The sequence below is a fragment of the Callionymus lyra genome, chromosome 2 (genome assembly GCF_982586985.1).
Source record: "Callionymus lyra chromosome 2, fCalLyr1.hap1.1, whole genome shotgun sequence".
Taxonomy (NCBI): Eukaryota; Metazoa; Chordata; class Actinopteri; order Syngnathiformes; family Callionymidae; genus Callionymus; species Callionymus lyra.
In genome coordinates this window covers 33,327,964-33,344,031 of record NC_141819.1, presented here as the reverse complement: position 1 = coordinate 33,344,031, position 16,068 = coordinate 33,327,964, and the positions used below count along the sequence as shown (strand labels likewise).

The 16,068-nt window shown below is 38.8% G+C and overlaps 1 protein-coding gene and 1 long non-coding RNA gene across 2 annotated transcripts in view; both read right to left on the bottom strand.

Annotated features, from left to right (window-relative positions):
• The window catches only part of LOC148086625 (uncharacterized), a 290,739-nt gene that overhangs the window by 126,281 nt on the left and 148,390 nt on the right, over window positions 1–16,068 (bottom strand). The gene's annotated exons all lie outside the window — the stretch shown is intronic.
• The window catches only part of znf536 (zinc finger protein 536), a 201,075-nt gene that overhangs the window by 125,291 nt on the left and 59,716 nt on the right, over window positions 1–16,068 (bottom strand). Inside the window, exon 4 of the mRNA XM_087784780.1 lies at window positions 1,832–1,933. The gene's annotated coding sequence lies outside the window, so the exon portion shown is untranslated. The remainder of the gene's footprint in view (window positions 1–1,831; window positions 1,934–16,068) is intronic.

Here is a 16,068-nt window from a genome sequence, read left to right as displayed (position 1 = left end):
TGGGTCCCTACCTCACATTTATGGCTCCAACTTTTTTTTCTCTTTTAGCTTTTTTTGATATACGAGTGGAATTCAATTACACTAATGCCAAACATAAATTGTTCCAGATTCTTTCTTTTTTCCCCCTCTCCCTCTCTTCTCCTGTGCGTGAAGCCGCACGAGCGTCTCATACATAAAACCTGAAACAAGTAGCGAAGTGGTGACATTGACTCTGGAGGTAGTGACATTGGAGAGAGAGAAGCAGAGCGAGGCGACACACACTGAAGCGACGTGCCAGTGTGTGGGTGTTTGAATGCCACCCATGTGTGTTTTTAGGTGGCATGTGGCGGATGATTATCATAGATTATCACAATCCAGATTGTTACAAGTTCTGTCTGCGTACATAGCCGCAGTGTACTGTAGCTGTGTGTGTGTGTGTGTGGTTTAAGACAGGGCCTTTGGGGATAAAACTAAATGATGAGTGAATGACGAACAGTTGGCATGCTTAGGACTATGTGTGCTTTTATTTGTGTGTGTGCGTGTGTGTTCTTTTATTTGTACAGCTCTGGATATAAGTACCGTAGTCCGTGTTCACATCACAAGTCACAGTGTTAAATTTTGGCTCATATTGGATTGGGGACATTTACTAAGCTATTATATTATCACATCTGTCCACCAAATATGCACATATGGTCATCAACCACACGATCACCAACAACACTCATGAGTCCTACAACCGTAACAGCCCCACAGCTAAACAATTAGACATCTTGGACCCAAAAGAAAAAAAAAAAAGAATCAGGAAAACAGCACGGAAGTATAGACCTAAAGACATGTGTTGCTTTCTCGTTTGGTCTTTCTTAAAACCTGGGTTTTCATAATGAATTCTGCTTTATTTTCAAGATGTGGATGACTTGAAAAAGCAAAAAACATTTTAAAATTGTACAATAAATGGGCAAAAACCTTTCCGTTTTATCATCCTGGAACTGGGACTTGATCAAGTTATGTACCGAGCAGCATTGGTGCCTCAAGGTCCTTGACATTCCAGCTAAGCTATTCAATTTACTGTGTCCAGAAGAGTCAACTAAAAACCGGAAAAAAACTATTTAATGGAGGGTTTTTTAAAACTCTCTGGTGACTTAATCCATAAAATGATCAACAGGTTGTTATAAATTGGGGAGACATTTCTTGCATTTACATTGAGTACACGACTCTTTTACACAATGTCTGAGAAAAGTCTTTAAACACTAATGCGAAACAACAACAAAAAAAATCACCATGAATTTTGGTCACATTGAAACCAAGATACCGTCTGAAGTGCAAAGTACAACTTAGTCATCTTCCCATTTTTAAATAGATATCGCTATCGAACAATCTGCTTAAGTTAGGCTTCTGGTTCCAGTCCGCAGTGTCAGATTGTCCTCATTGCTATGCTGGTCAAGTTGACTTCCCTATGGTTCCTTGTATTCACTCATGTGTTCTCCTTAGTGCCTTTAAGATTTTCTAGTTTCTTCCAAGAAGGACAGCTACCACAATATATCTGTTTTACTTTCTAAGATTTCCTGTCTGAATATTTTTATTCCACCATTTTTCCGATTTCCAGGCTTTTACTACATGTTGTTAAGGGTTTTATCACTGGTTCAGTGACGCCTTTTCTTCTTTGTTTGTATATATATATATATTTTTTTATTTTATTTTAACGTCCACTGCAACTATGATTCAAGTATTTGGCACGAACACATTTTGATGAGTCTAAATATTGGACACATAAAACCCCCTTATTTATGATGTAAAACTGTGAGAGTAAAGGAACCCATACCACGGTTGAGGAAAAGTTTTGTACTGGACTCACCTTAATACACCAACAGCATACTGGAGTGCAACTCCTGTCTGTTCAGATCAAGTGGCCTCTCGCTGTCACTCCTGACCGACTGCTGCTTCCAGGAATGGCCACCTGGAAAGAGAAGGAGAGAGATTAGATGAGGAGTCTGTAAGGAAACATAAACCAGAAGAAGAGATTGGCGTGAGGGACAGGGTGTCACGATTAAAAAAAAAAAAAAAAAAGAATCTTACAATTCCAGCCAGAAACGCAGCAGAGGTCAAGGGAATGTTGCCGAAAAAAGGTTAAAGATGAAATCAAAGCCGGCGCTTTGCGGTGCCCCGAGGCACGGCTGGAAATCTATCCCTCCAAGGCAAGGCCACCACTGACGGGAGGCCGACAAGAAGCTAAATACTGCACGCCACACGGGGATCTTTCATTTTCAACCGATCAATACGGGCTTACAGTATATTTATCAGGGCCTCTGAGCAGCTGCCACGTCTGACAACCTCCACTTCATTTTCACACTCTTTTCTCCTCCTTCCTCCTTGCGGGCTAAATCGAGTCCTGACAACAATGAGACCATAAGATGAGATCAACCCCTTTTGTGTCGCTATAGCGCCTGACGTACACCCACACGCATATATATATATATACAGTATATATATATAAATGCCCCGATAAACACTATTGTTGCAAGTCTGCCCCAAAAGGTGCCTCAAGATGTCCAAAAAATGGACATGAGACGATACTGAATCGACATCACCTTCCAGTCATCAGCATGAATATGTGTATAAGGTAAAGACAGACACTATTTTTTGTTTCTTTTATGGTTTCTTTACATGAATGTTTTTTTGTTAAATGTGGAATTTAATTTTGTAATTTACAGTTTGAGAAATTCCTGTATTCTTATTCATTACGGTCTACCATCCATCAATCTCTTCATTCATTCTTCCCTCTTCCCATCAACCCATTTAACCATCCATCCATACCCCTATCAATCCATACCTCTGTCCATCCATCCATCCCTTTATCTATCCATCACTTCATCTGTTTTTTCATCAAACCCTCATTCCATCCATCTATCCATCCATCCCTTAATCCCTCCCTCTATCCATTACTCCATCCTTCCATCTTTCCCTCCCTTCCACCATCACTCTATTCATCCATCCATCCGTCTCTTAATCGCTCATTCCTTGCATCCATCCACCCATCCATCCATCCTTTCCTCAATCCATGACTCGATCTAGAACTCTGTACATAACTTCATCCATCCTTCCCTCCCTTCAACCATCACTCTATTCATCCAATCATCCATCTCTTAATCGCTCATTCCTTTCATCCATCTTTCCATCCATCCAACCATCCATCCATCCATCCATCCATCCATCCATCCATCCATCCATCCATCCATCCATCCATCCATCCATCCATCCATCCATCCATCCATCCATCCATCCATCCATCCATCCATCCATCCATCCATCCATCCATCCATCCTTTCCTCAATCCATCACTCCATCTAGAACTCTATCCATAACTTCATCCATCCTTCCCTCCCTCCAACCACCACTCTATCCATCCATCAATCCATCCATCTATCATCCATCCTTTCCTCAATCCGTCCATACATTCCTCTATCCATCACTTCATCCATCCTTCCCTCCCTTCATCCACCACTCTATCCATCCATCAATCCATCCATCTTTCATCCATCCTTTCCTCAATCCGTCCATACATTCCTCTATCCATCACTTCATCCATCCTTCCCTCCCTTCATCCACCACTCTATCCATCCATCAATCTATCCATCTATCATCCATCCTTTCCTCAATCCGTCCATACATTCCTCTATCCATCACTTCATCCATCCTTCCCTCCCTTCATCCACCACTCTATCCATCCATCAATCCATCCTTCCATCCATCTTTTAATTCCTTGTTCCTTTCATCCATTCCACAATCCATCACTCAATTCATACATCCCTCTAACTATCCATTCTTCCATTCATCCCTCTATCGGTCCATCTTCTACCTCTTATCCGAGGTCCGGGGTACCAGCCAGTGCAAAGAGGCCCACACTTTCCTCTCCCGGGAATTGTTAAGCTCTTGTGAGAAAACACTGTGATGTTCCCAGGCAAAGCAGGAGATTTTCCAACATCTCCTTGGTCTGCCCCAAGACCTCCTCCAGATTTCGCTTTCTTTGGCCGTCTAGTTCCCCAAGCAACTTCAAAACCTCTTCTCCGCAAGACGAGAAAACTCATCCTGGATTGTATCCTGGATCTAGTCAGACACTGAAATATTCAACGGGATATTTAGGCTACAAACTGTAAGCTTCCGATGCCTTGTGTGCTCAAAAGACTTTCTACTTCTTCTAAGACTTGCTTCGATTTTATGCTTTTTGTCAAATATCCTCTTTCCATCCTTTCTTTAAAACCTTACACACCAAGAAATGTGACAACAAAGAGTGAAAGAGAAATGATCAGGTTTAGGTTGAGAGTTAAAATAAGGGTCTAATCATCTGCACAACAATATTTGCTGTGAGGCATTCTAAATAGATTATCGCTCGTCCATCTGTGTCATCATTGATTTATAAGGCATTAAGCTGCTCGGGGAAGAACCACGAGCCTGGTTGTCTCTGCTGCTGAAAGGGCTTCGCGTCCAAATCAGGACTCCTTGTCGAACCTCCCCTTTAAATCGCCTGATAGCAAAACTGGGGGGTAGTTGCTCTTTTATTGTTGTTCTAAAAAGGAAGTATGAATCTAAATTTTCCGCTTCTTTTTTTGTTTGCTAGTACAAAGAGACGGGGAGGCAGGGAGGAAGTACAGAAAGAAAAAATACACAGAGTGAGAAACAAATAGCACACATACACACACATGAGGGGGAAAAAGGGACATGATTAACATATGAATGTTATATGCAAATGGCAGGGAGAGAGCAGATGTTGTTGCATTTAATTGACCTATATGTGAATTGGATCCAAACCTTTCAGTGTGTTTTCTGGGCCCTCTGAGTACAGTTCTGACTGGGCTTCTAGTAGCACTCCACGCACGGGCGGCGGGCCGCGCTGGCCTGTTGTCACAGACACTGAGGATTCATGTGGAATGATGGCAGTTGATGCCTTTTCATGAGAGACAAACATCTAATAATGTTGATTTCTTATGTGGCTTATTTTTTTAAGACTTTTTTGCTATGGATCAGTCATTATTTTTTTGATATTTTAATTTTAATACATGATTTAACTGTGAAGGTTTATCATTTTTATTTTAAGCAATAGATACTTTACAAAATACTCTAAAGTCTTTTGTTTACTGCAGAAATATTTACTTCCTACTACCTAATGGAAATCCACTGATCAGTTTCTATGTTTTTAAATTGTTACTTTGGCCACAAATCCGGAAATTTAGAATTGTCTACAGTAGTTGCACTTTTGTATTTCAGTGTTTTCTTGTAGTTGTTGCCTTTCATTTTTAGTAAACTATGATATGTAGACACTGCCTTTCTCAGCCAGGTCACCCTTTGTAAAACGAATCTTGATCTCAATGGGTATTTTTTTCTGGCTTAAAAAAAAAAAAGTTAAATAAGAAATTGAAAAAAATATTCATTTTTTTTATCAAGTTATCAAAGCATAGTGCAATTGTGTTCTATTTTATAATAAAATGTATGAAAATATATATATTTAGTATATTTAAATTGAAATTTGAAAGCAAATGAAATAAATCTTTAAAAACGTTTTTTTCTATTGGACAACATCCACAAATTATAAGGCAAATAAAAAAAAGAAAATCATCATTTCATGTTATAAAAATGTTTAATTAATGACGTTATGATTTATTAATGTATTATTTTTTACTACAGCAGATATCATTTACACATTGTTTTCTATTGTTCCTGTTCCTGTAAATTTATAAGTGAGATTAAAAAAAATTGGTACAGCATTTATTGTATGGTTAGGTGAAATATCCATTCGTCTGAACTACTTTCCTTTTTTTTCACCTCCCTTAAAACTCTTGAGTAAATTAAAATGCAGATTATCCTGATCTGCCCTTTCCACGGGTCAAGGTATTGACACAGTAACCTAAACAAGTGAGACAGAAAAAAAAAACGAAAAAAAAAAAACACGAGTGCGCTAACTTAACTTCTCAATGACATTTTTGCTTTCTCTGGCTCGCTCTGGCACAATGTGACACCACAACCTTTGCTGAAATAAAACACTAATGGCGGGTTTCGGCCTGGTGCCAAAGCCCCGGATACAAAGTGATTTCTAATGTCTGAATATGTTTAACCTTATGAAACCAGACACTTACTTTTCTTCCGCAGGTAGATGGCGAGACAGACGAGGGGGAGAGAAATGGAGGCAAAGACTTTTACACCTTCGTGTTTGCATGGGCGAGCCATGAAAAACACAGATGCTATTTTCATCTGGGCCTCTGCTTTTCTTTTTCTTCTCCCCTTCTCTAATCCACCCACCCCGCAACACACACTACTTGGGAATGTCATTAAATTGTATTAAATAGCCTTTTGTACTGAGAGCAAGACCACCCGATATATGATAATACATTAAGACCCCAGTGAAGCAGCCGGTGAGCCGCAACCATCACACCACCGAGTGTCTTTCATGGAGAGTAGAAGTTTAAGCTGGTGTGTGCTTGCAAAAGCTATAATTTGTAATCATCGATTGCCCTGTTCGGCACATTTTGTATTTCTTTAATGAAATTGGACCCAGTTTATTTAAAAAACATCTTGAAATTAAAATAATTCAATGAGCATTCTTCAGTTAATCCATCGTTTATTGATTATTAATGTGCAAAGTTTGAGAATTTTAGAGATGAATTCAAGCATCAATTTACTCAGTAACTTCCAATATAATGTTTGTTTTGTTAAAAATCTGATATTTAACTTAAGTCTGTCAGGTTTTCCTGACAAAGGAGCACCAAGAGCGAAGAGCAGGATTCGCTTATAGTAGGAAGTATCACAAAGTCGTACAGTTTACAGTACTTCAGAGCAGAATCAAGATTCAAAAGAAAATACCTCAAATAAATGAGGTAAATCTAATGGTTTAAACATGCACATGAGTCAGAATAAGAGCTTTGGCTCAGAATTACATGATTGGTTGCACTTTTCTTTTATCCGTATATTAAAGAAAAATAAGAAATACCGTAGTAAAAGAAAATAAAGAAGAATATTAAACCGTAGACAGAAGGATGAAGGAGTGAAATCAAGAAGGGGAAATGAAACTGTGTGACTCATATATAAGGGGAGAAAAAATATGGATGATATCTCAGAGAGGTTGATGAAGATGAAAAAATAAAAAGAGAAAAAGCTTTAAAGACAAACATGAGAAGATGAAAAGACAGGAGCTATTATATTTACATATAAAGTAAATTTGATGTATTGTATCTCAATGTTATTTAACATGATTTAGTGAAACTAAGAATGAAAAGTCCATGAGCAAGTTTTCAAAGGATGGGAAGAGCGAGCGGAGAGAGGGATGATTGGAGGGGAGACCAAAGTAAAGTGACCAAAAGTGAATGAATGGCATCACACGACGATGCCAGAAGATTATCATAAAAAAATAACACTTGTTTTCCTGCTTGTTGTTGACACCACCCCTGCATCGGCTGCTTCACAATCAATTCTTCTTAGAAATCTGATTAGATTCCATGTCGCCTATTATCCCAGTCATGCCCCCCCGTGCCCCCCCCCCACCACAACCAGACCCTCATTCCTTTACCCCGGACCCAGTCGGCCATGGCTGTTTGTTTGAACAGAATTATGTTGAGAAAATAAATCTATAGGTGTGGCGTGTCTTTAGACGGACAATGCCTCGCTCTTTGTCTTGATGTTTATCGTGTAATTTGGCACCTCAGACATGTTGATATTCAATCTTTTGTGAGTCACGATCATTCCGACTCTCTTGAATACACTGGTGGTCAACCACAGCCGAGCCAGGGCTCCATATTTTCTTTCCTTTCAACAGGAACGAGTGCTAAACTCCCAGCATTTACGTCGTCCTGCCACTGATTATTTATAATCGCATGCGCTTTTTTTTATGTAGTTGGACCTCTTTCCTGCTCTGGTCTTCAAACTCCACCACATCTCATCCATCTTGCAGCAAACAGCCATCGCTAAAGCTCTATGTTTATGAAAAAAAAAAAAGAAAAAGATCTCAGAGATCTCACGAAGCTGTCGCTGTGAAATATTTGTCAATAGCACATTCTGCTCAAGCACGTTACACAAGTGTGTACAAAAAAGTGTAGCGCACATTGGGTGGCTTTGCTAAGACTCTTGATTGTTTAGACAAATGGCATTTCATCGCATCCAGATGTCTTTAAGCCGCTTCAACCATCGTCGCTGCTTTCCAAGACGAGGGCTGGATGTATACAAACGTCTCATCTGGGTCAGCTTGTGGCGGGATATCATTTGAGATTAAAAAAGAAGAGCGATATGACTACAAAGGACAGATGTCGTTAGAGTTCAGGATGTTTATAGTAAGTCTGAGAATATTAGTCGATCAGTTCCCAAATCCATCCAGTATTCAGAAAAATATGAAATTGCAAAGTTTCTTTGATGCTTACATGATTGATGAAGATTCCTGAAAACTATGGAAAAACTGTGAAACTTTTCGATCAGAGAAGCCTCGTGGATAAATAATCTAGTTAAACTTGTGCAGATGTGAATAAGAGTGGGGTAGATGATCTTCAAAGCGGTGTTAGGAATCCATATTTTCAAATTAAAAGTCAGTTTAGCGTCTAATCAGCTATACGTTTTTACAGTAAAATGAATTCCAGGGAGGACATAAATATTCATTTTTGTGTTGGTGCATGTCTATTTATTTTCAGTATTAAAGTTGTAAAGAAGTGTTTGTTATAGAGGAACAAAAACTTAATCTGCAAATCAATTCTACAAATCAGCAGCCAAAAGTTCAGATTAAAATAAAAATAAGTGTCAAATACAATGTTAATTGTTTTTAAATGACTCTATGGTGAATACTTTTAATGTCGAGTAAAGTCTACATTTGGTTCATGACATTAAAAATGATGATCATCAGCTAACATTATTACACTCATGTATCGCCAACTCTGATTTAATAGTGTTTTTGATATTTATAACTATATTCATGTCGCACCAAAAAAACACGGTCGAAACTAACAATTTAATTTTGTATTATTTCTATAAATCATGAATAGTCTCTGAAAATGAAAGTATGTTTTTTCTTATAGGGCCTTTTCACAATTTTGTGAATATTAATTGCCCCTTAGAGTGAAAAATACTTGGAAAAATGTACTTTTATAAGTTTTATAAAAGGTATTAAGATCATATTTTTTGAATATTTATCTTTTTTTTGTCGCTCCTTTATTTTCACTCAGTGTCTTCTTCATTAAAATGTGGGCCCTGAGGAAATGATATTGATCACCTCTGCTTTAAAAAACATTGTCCCATTAGAATTTAGATGAAAATAAACTGACTGGATAGTTAAAAACTAATTTATTTACGGGAATATTTGGGTCAGCAACAAACAAAAAAGCCGGGGCCACATCGACTTCCCCTCCACCCCGCCGGAAAGGTTACGTATGACCAGAGTGACTGATGTTTAAAGTGGATAACAACAGCTCCTGCTACGCCGCGGCGAAGGAGCAAATTATTTCAACTCCTGCCCCTCCTCTGCTCCCCTCGGCCCCCCTCCCTCACCCCGGGCCACACCTCTATTCTTATGTTAACACGGCAAAAGAGGAGTGGGCCACCCAGCAGCTCCGAGCCGAAACTTAAGTCCATGTTTCAGGAAAAAATAATCCCTCTTACCTCCTCTCTCCCTCATGCTGTAACTTCACACACTCGCCTTCAGCATGGCGAGGGGGAAACAGATACAAGTATTTTTTACTGCGCCTTTAAAGCATATTACTTTCAGAAAAAAAAGCCTTTGAAGAATAATAAAGTGGCTGCTTAACTGGGATATTTTCTCTTTCGGTTAATGCCACACAACAGTGAGGCGGGGGCGCAGATTCATAAGTCTTTAAATGCAGAGTAAACACTACTTTCTTTGTTGATCGTGGAGCTCTGTTGTTGTCGTTTTTTTTTTTTATTTAACATTGTGCCCCCATTTCGCCTGATCCCACCACCCCCTCCTCCCACCTTTCGCTCTTTCTTCCCCAGTGTTAAAGCAAGACGGCTGCTGTTGTGTTTGCTCTCCAAACAGCACATCTGAGCTACACACCTCGCCGACGTTTTATAGGTTCAAATCCCCACGAATGGTAGAGAGTCGTATTTTACACCGGCGGTTTGTTTTAACGGCCGCTTGTAATTAACGCAGCATGTCCTCTATCTCCCGGCTATCAATGCCAAGGTCTTTATTTAAACAACTTTATTGTGAAATGTTTGCGTTCTCAGCGCTCAGCCGGGGCCCACACACGCAATATTATTTCATACTTCAAGGAAGAAGGGGGGGGGGTGGCTTTGGGAGAGTTTATGCAAAGAGCAGTTATTGTTTTTGATTACAGCACGGCTTTCTTATAAATGGATCAAACACACACAGATGTACAGAAAGTGTCGAAAGTATTACCTGTTTAGCGACCAGATGTGCGCAACTGGACCCCCGATCTCCGGAGTTAAAAAGAGTTGAATTATGACCCCAGTTCACGTCTGATAGGATTCGTAGAAACAGTGTATTTGTGTTTCCGCCGGACTGAATGGAAGTTGATGCCGAGATTGAGTGTTTACACTTTTTTTGTCAGAATGACCCGGCGTTAACACGGCACTCAACATGTGCAGCCGGTTCTCGCCAGCCGAGCGATGGAAACCACGATAAGAAGAAGGGGAAACGCACATGTGTCGAACACACTGTTGCCTTAAGCAGATGTCTCCCCCGGTGAACACGATCGCAGCCTCGATAACCGCGCTCAGCGTTTGTCTAAACTTTAAGTGGCGTGAAAAAAAAAAAATAAATCAAAAAGCGGGTTTTTTGGATTGTTGATGGCAAGACAGTGAAAGTTGTCAACACATTAGCAGCTACATCTCACTGCCTGTTTTTTTGTTGGATTTTCTTGATAGTTAAGAAAAGTGTGAGACAATAATGGTACACTTATATATCGCACTAATAATGTATCGAATGTTTATCAAATTATTTTTTTGCAATTAAACTTAAGGCTGCTTCAGCAGTCATGACATCCCCGCAGATAAAGGAAACATGAAATCCTGCAAGAGTTGGGCCATGACTGAGGACGAGAGGATACAGTCGACTAAGACAGCTTTTTAAGCTGTTTCTGGGCACATGGAACATTGAAATATAAATACATTTTTTAAATCTCAGATTCATCTAACAAAGTATATGTGCTTTTTCCTATCTTGGGGATAAATACTGAAAAACGTTATCATAAAGCGACTCAAAATTAATAAATATATAAAACACTTGTCTTTGTGAACGTGAGTGATTAGTCGCGGATTAACAATTAACTTCACTATGTCAATTTTCATGGTCAAATAATAATATACTTATTTGTTTTTCACATATATTCCTAACTTTAACAATGGAAAAAGGTTGACACATTTATTGTAATTTTACATTAATACACGCTCGAAACTCTAATCTCTTAATCTCTTAATCTAATGAAAAATAAACCGTAGGTCAAAATAAATGCTATGAAATGAATGTGGAAATACGTGCATTAAAACTGGCTTAAACATTTTTGACGCCTATGGATACAAATGTGGGTGCTGAGTTGAAACGAGAGTGCAGTGGAAGTAGAGTCCACCTGCAAATATGAAAGTGTTTCATGAAGCGTCATCGATCCATCACTAGTCCTGATCCAAGACTACTGTAGTTGTCAAGTCGTTTTGCCACAGTGAAAAATGCTACAGTGAGGATAGATATTTTTTTGACAGTTTATTTGATTTAAATATATATACAAGCTTATTGGAATGTATTCTTAATACTTTTTGTAAAAATAACCATAAAATATTTGTAATGAAGTTCATCTAGAGACAGCTTTGTTATCCACTTTTGTATTTTTTATGTTCAACGATAAAATAATCGTGTAGTTTCACGTGTTAGTCATGCCTGTTCCAAGTTATTTCAGGTTAAGTAGCTGAAGAAATGTATGTCGAGCTGCTATAAACTGAGATTATAGAGGTAACTCGGATGTTGCGAAACAATAAATCCTGTACTATAATGTTATTTTTAAACCGTGTAGAAAATGTGAAGAATGTGGACACCAGCATCTACAGCTCAGATGTTAATCAGAGACCACCAGGATTCGGGGAAGCAACACCGAAGCACTCTGAACTGTAAAAAAAAATTTGAAGTGCAATTGAATGTACAATACGCTGCTAACACACACTTTTCAGCTGTGTTCCCATACACAAAAAAAGATGCTCCAAAGTGCTCTCCTCAACAACAAGTAGAAGTAGAGCCCATTCACTCAGCTCTATTGATTGTACCTGGCTCCGTCAAACTCTCCACTGTGTCATTCAAACCCTCTCAATATTTAATCACAAGCCCCAACATCAAAAGAAAAGTATCTGAGTACTGGATCGCAAACACACACACACACACACACACAGGAAACAATGAATCTCACAGCTGTTCAGCTTAAAAACACATATAAATACCTTCATTTACTCACCAAAAAAAAAAGAAAACCTCTCTCACACAACTCACACACCAATCCAAGTGTATGAGCAGAGGCATATTTATGTGTGTGTGTGTGTATGTGTGTGTGTGTGTTTCAATGTCTCGTGCCCAGTTCCGGAATGTAGCCAGCTTTGACCTTGGCTCTGCAATATTCATTACATCATTAAGTTACCTCTTCATTAACTTTTCATTGTTTATGGAGGAGTCATCAGGGAGTAGATGAGCTGAGCAGAGGTGGGAGGGGCCAGAAAGGTAAAAAAAAAAAAAAAAATGTATATATATATAGATATACATATATCTATATATTTATATTTTAGGTATGGGTAATTAAACATTATTATCTTGCGTTAACGCATAAGACTATTAACACACTATTTTGCTCACATGCGAGATCATTGTACTTTTGATGCTCTAATAATGAGAAGTGTGTATACTTTGTGGTGTTGAATTATTTTGTAACGTGTGTTGATAAATATGATAAATGAGAATAAAGAGAAGTTGAAGGTGAATTTATACCCAGGCATTGGAAATAAGCTTTAATTATTATTTCGATTTAAACTTAAATCTACTGACAAGATATTGATTTTTTATTTCATTTAGGTTAATATGACAGAAGAATATTGAAATAAAAGTGAACTTAACAAAACTTTTAAAACCATTATTGAATTTTACGTATGTAATACAATAATCGCGATTAATCAGGGAAATCATGCGATTAATCCCAATTTAAACGTTTAATTGTCGCCCAAACCCTAATTCTTTTATATTAACCTACAGTATCACAGGCCAGTCATGTGACGAAATAATAATTTACATCTATTGTTGTCCTAAATGATGGTAGCTAAACGAAAAATATGATCCAGAGTAGAGTCAGAATATTCAACGTCAAACCTGTCTCTTCATCCTTTTTTGATCATCAGCGAAAAGTAAAAACTTTACAATCAGGTACAATCAGCGACAACATATCCCGGAAAAAAAAACATACGAAATGATAATCATGGAGGTAAATATTGGATTTATTTACTATAACAACGATTTATATCTGTCATCGTCAAGATCACGGACGCCTACACTTTTTCGTTTTGTTCATTTAAACGTTGGATTTTTCGCCTGGAACCGCGGTAAGTCCAGGGTGAGTGCGATACAGATGTGCTAACTCGTACTTCTAGCATTAGCACTAGCGCAGCAGGTACAGCGTGTCATTAGACCACATGCGGCGTCGGTGCAAACCCGCAGTAATCAGAGTGCAGCCACTGATACTTCATGGCCGACATCACCAACGTGCACGAGCGTGCACGAGCGTGTGGTGTGGATGTGTGTGTGTAAACGGGGGGCGGGAGAGAGAGACCTCGGAGCCCCCGGGACAGTGTGTCACATAAGCTCCATCACAAGGCTGCTTTATTGGCCCTGGCATGGGTCAGACCCCTACTGTCATCTTCAAATATGCCTGCCACCTGCTCACACAGCCAGCTACACACAGCGACACACACACACACAGCCATATAAAGACAGGCACATCCACACTTCCATATGTGTACACGCTTAAGATACACACAGACACTCATGCATACACAAAGCGGCACACATGGCTTGCAAAGAATTCATCTGGTGTTTTCTGGTAATTGCAACAAAAACACAAAATCTGCACGTGTTATGTTGGATTCCCAGGACCCCAGAGTGGAGGGCTCATTTCAAACAGCTTCTCTTTTTCACACTCGGAGACCCACAACCACCTTGACAGCCCTCCTGCTGTGTTTTTGTTTTTCCTCTGTTTCTGCTTTTTTTTTTTTTTTTTAAATGAAACTCATGCAACACGAGAAAATATCCTAAAATTAAAATCTGTTACTTAAATCAATTTCGGCCGCACAGACACCATCCCTTCCAAACACAACACATATTTGGTAGACTTCAACTTTCTGACACGCATCTGTGCAGAACATCCTGAGACTGTATTGAATATAGACAAAGTATATGCGACATATGTTAGTGAACTACGGTTTTGAAGGAAATCCCCGGCCATTTTGGAAATACAGTCTTCCGGTCAAGTCAAGTCAACTCCGATGAGAAGGCGGAGTTTGGGGCCAATTCAAAGAAAAAGGTAGTACTGTGTAATAGTTCCAGTACACGATCTGGAAAATCATATTGAATTCAAAAACACAACTTTATTCATAAAGAAAAAAAATTGGAATTTTCGACTCTGTTTAAATTTACTCTAGACATCTGGAAGTTTTGTCTTCTGATATGTACAACCAGTTGAAAGATGACAATTATTTTACCTGTGATGAACTGGTGGCTTCCAAGAATAACCACCATTTTGAAAAACTATTTTATCATAATGCTAGACTCAAACTCTTCGGCAAGTTTTCCTCTACTTAACTTGCTGTCCAACAAGAAACTATCCATGGAACGTTTTAAGAATTTAACTAGTAGATGTGAAAACTTAATATAATGCTTAGAGACTTGAAGAGACAAATAAATTATTGCTTATATGAAAAATAAATTGAGCTTTTGAATGGAACGCACATGTGCAAGTAAATCACAAATCAATCTGGTAAACCCAGTTCACTGGATCGTGTGCTGACAGGTTTGGTCTGAATTAGTATTTAATGGTCAACGAAGCCGCGCCCCTCCAGTGTGAGTCAAGTCAATCACGCCCATTATTATGCAAACTCTGCAAAATTAGGTGAGTGTGTGAGTGACTTCCGGTCTTTCTGCAGACACCTTCTAGTGGATACTTTGCGTTTTTGTTTTGTTTAAAGAAGGATGTTGCATCTTAAGAACCGAACAAGCCAAACCAATTAGATCCTTGATCTGCTCACTCTTTAATACACTCACAAATAATGGAGGGAAAAGTTTGTAGATGTGTCTTTTTGAAAAGCAAAATTAAAAATAATAATAATAATAATCCAATTTTCCTCATTTAACAGGTCTTCAAATGGATAGTCTAAATAAAATATGAACTAGCAAACTGGGAATCTGTTGGAATATCTTGGTTTGTAAGTATATTTTTTCAACGTTTTCAAAAATTAATTAAACAATCAGTAGAAATAGGACGTAATAATTGTCAATGAGGTCTTGCTTGGCGTCTAAAAAGATCATCTATGTGGTGTTCAGATGAACTTAAAGTAAGAACCCCTGGGAATCTGAATTGAGTTACTACATCAATGAAAAATGACTATCTGACCTACCAGCTAGGTGTTTATGTCACCCACTCTTCAGATTTAACACGCCTCACACACACACACGGCTCTCAGTCAAACACACATGCACGCTGTCATTTATGTGGTTTCTTTCTTCACTATTTTCTCAGGTGTTTATGATTGTATCAACTGTGCAACCTGGAGTACACAACCGCCCCCAGTCAACCCTAAATTAGTTTTTTTTTTTAAAAAGCAGCTTCTTTATTTCCTCCTCAGATATGTTTGCATGTGAAACAGTGTCTGTTCGGTGTGTGTGTGTGTGTGTGTGTGTGTCATCGTATGTATGTGTGTGTTCCCTGATGGAGATAAGTCTGAGTGGTTAGGAGGGAACAGATGTCAGCTGGTGGCGGCTGCCAGGAAGACTGAACAAAGCCAATCACGTTGCCTTTCCTGTCCAAAAAACGCATGGCAGAGGCAGACCTGCATCTCACAACAATTTGTGGC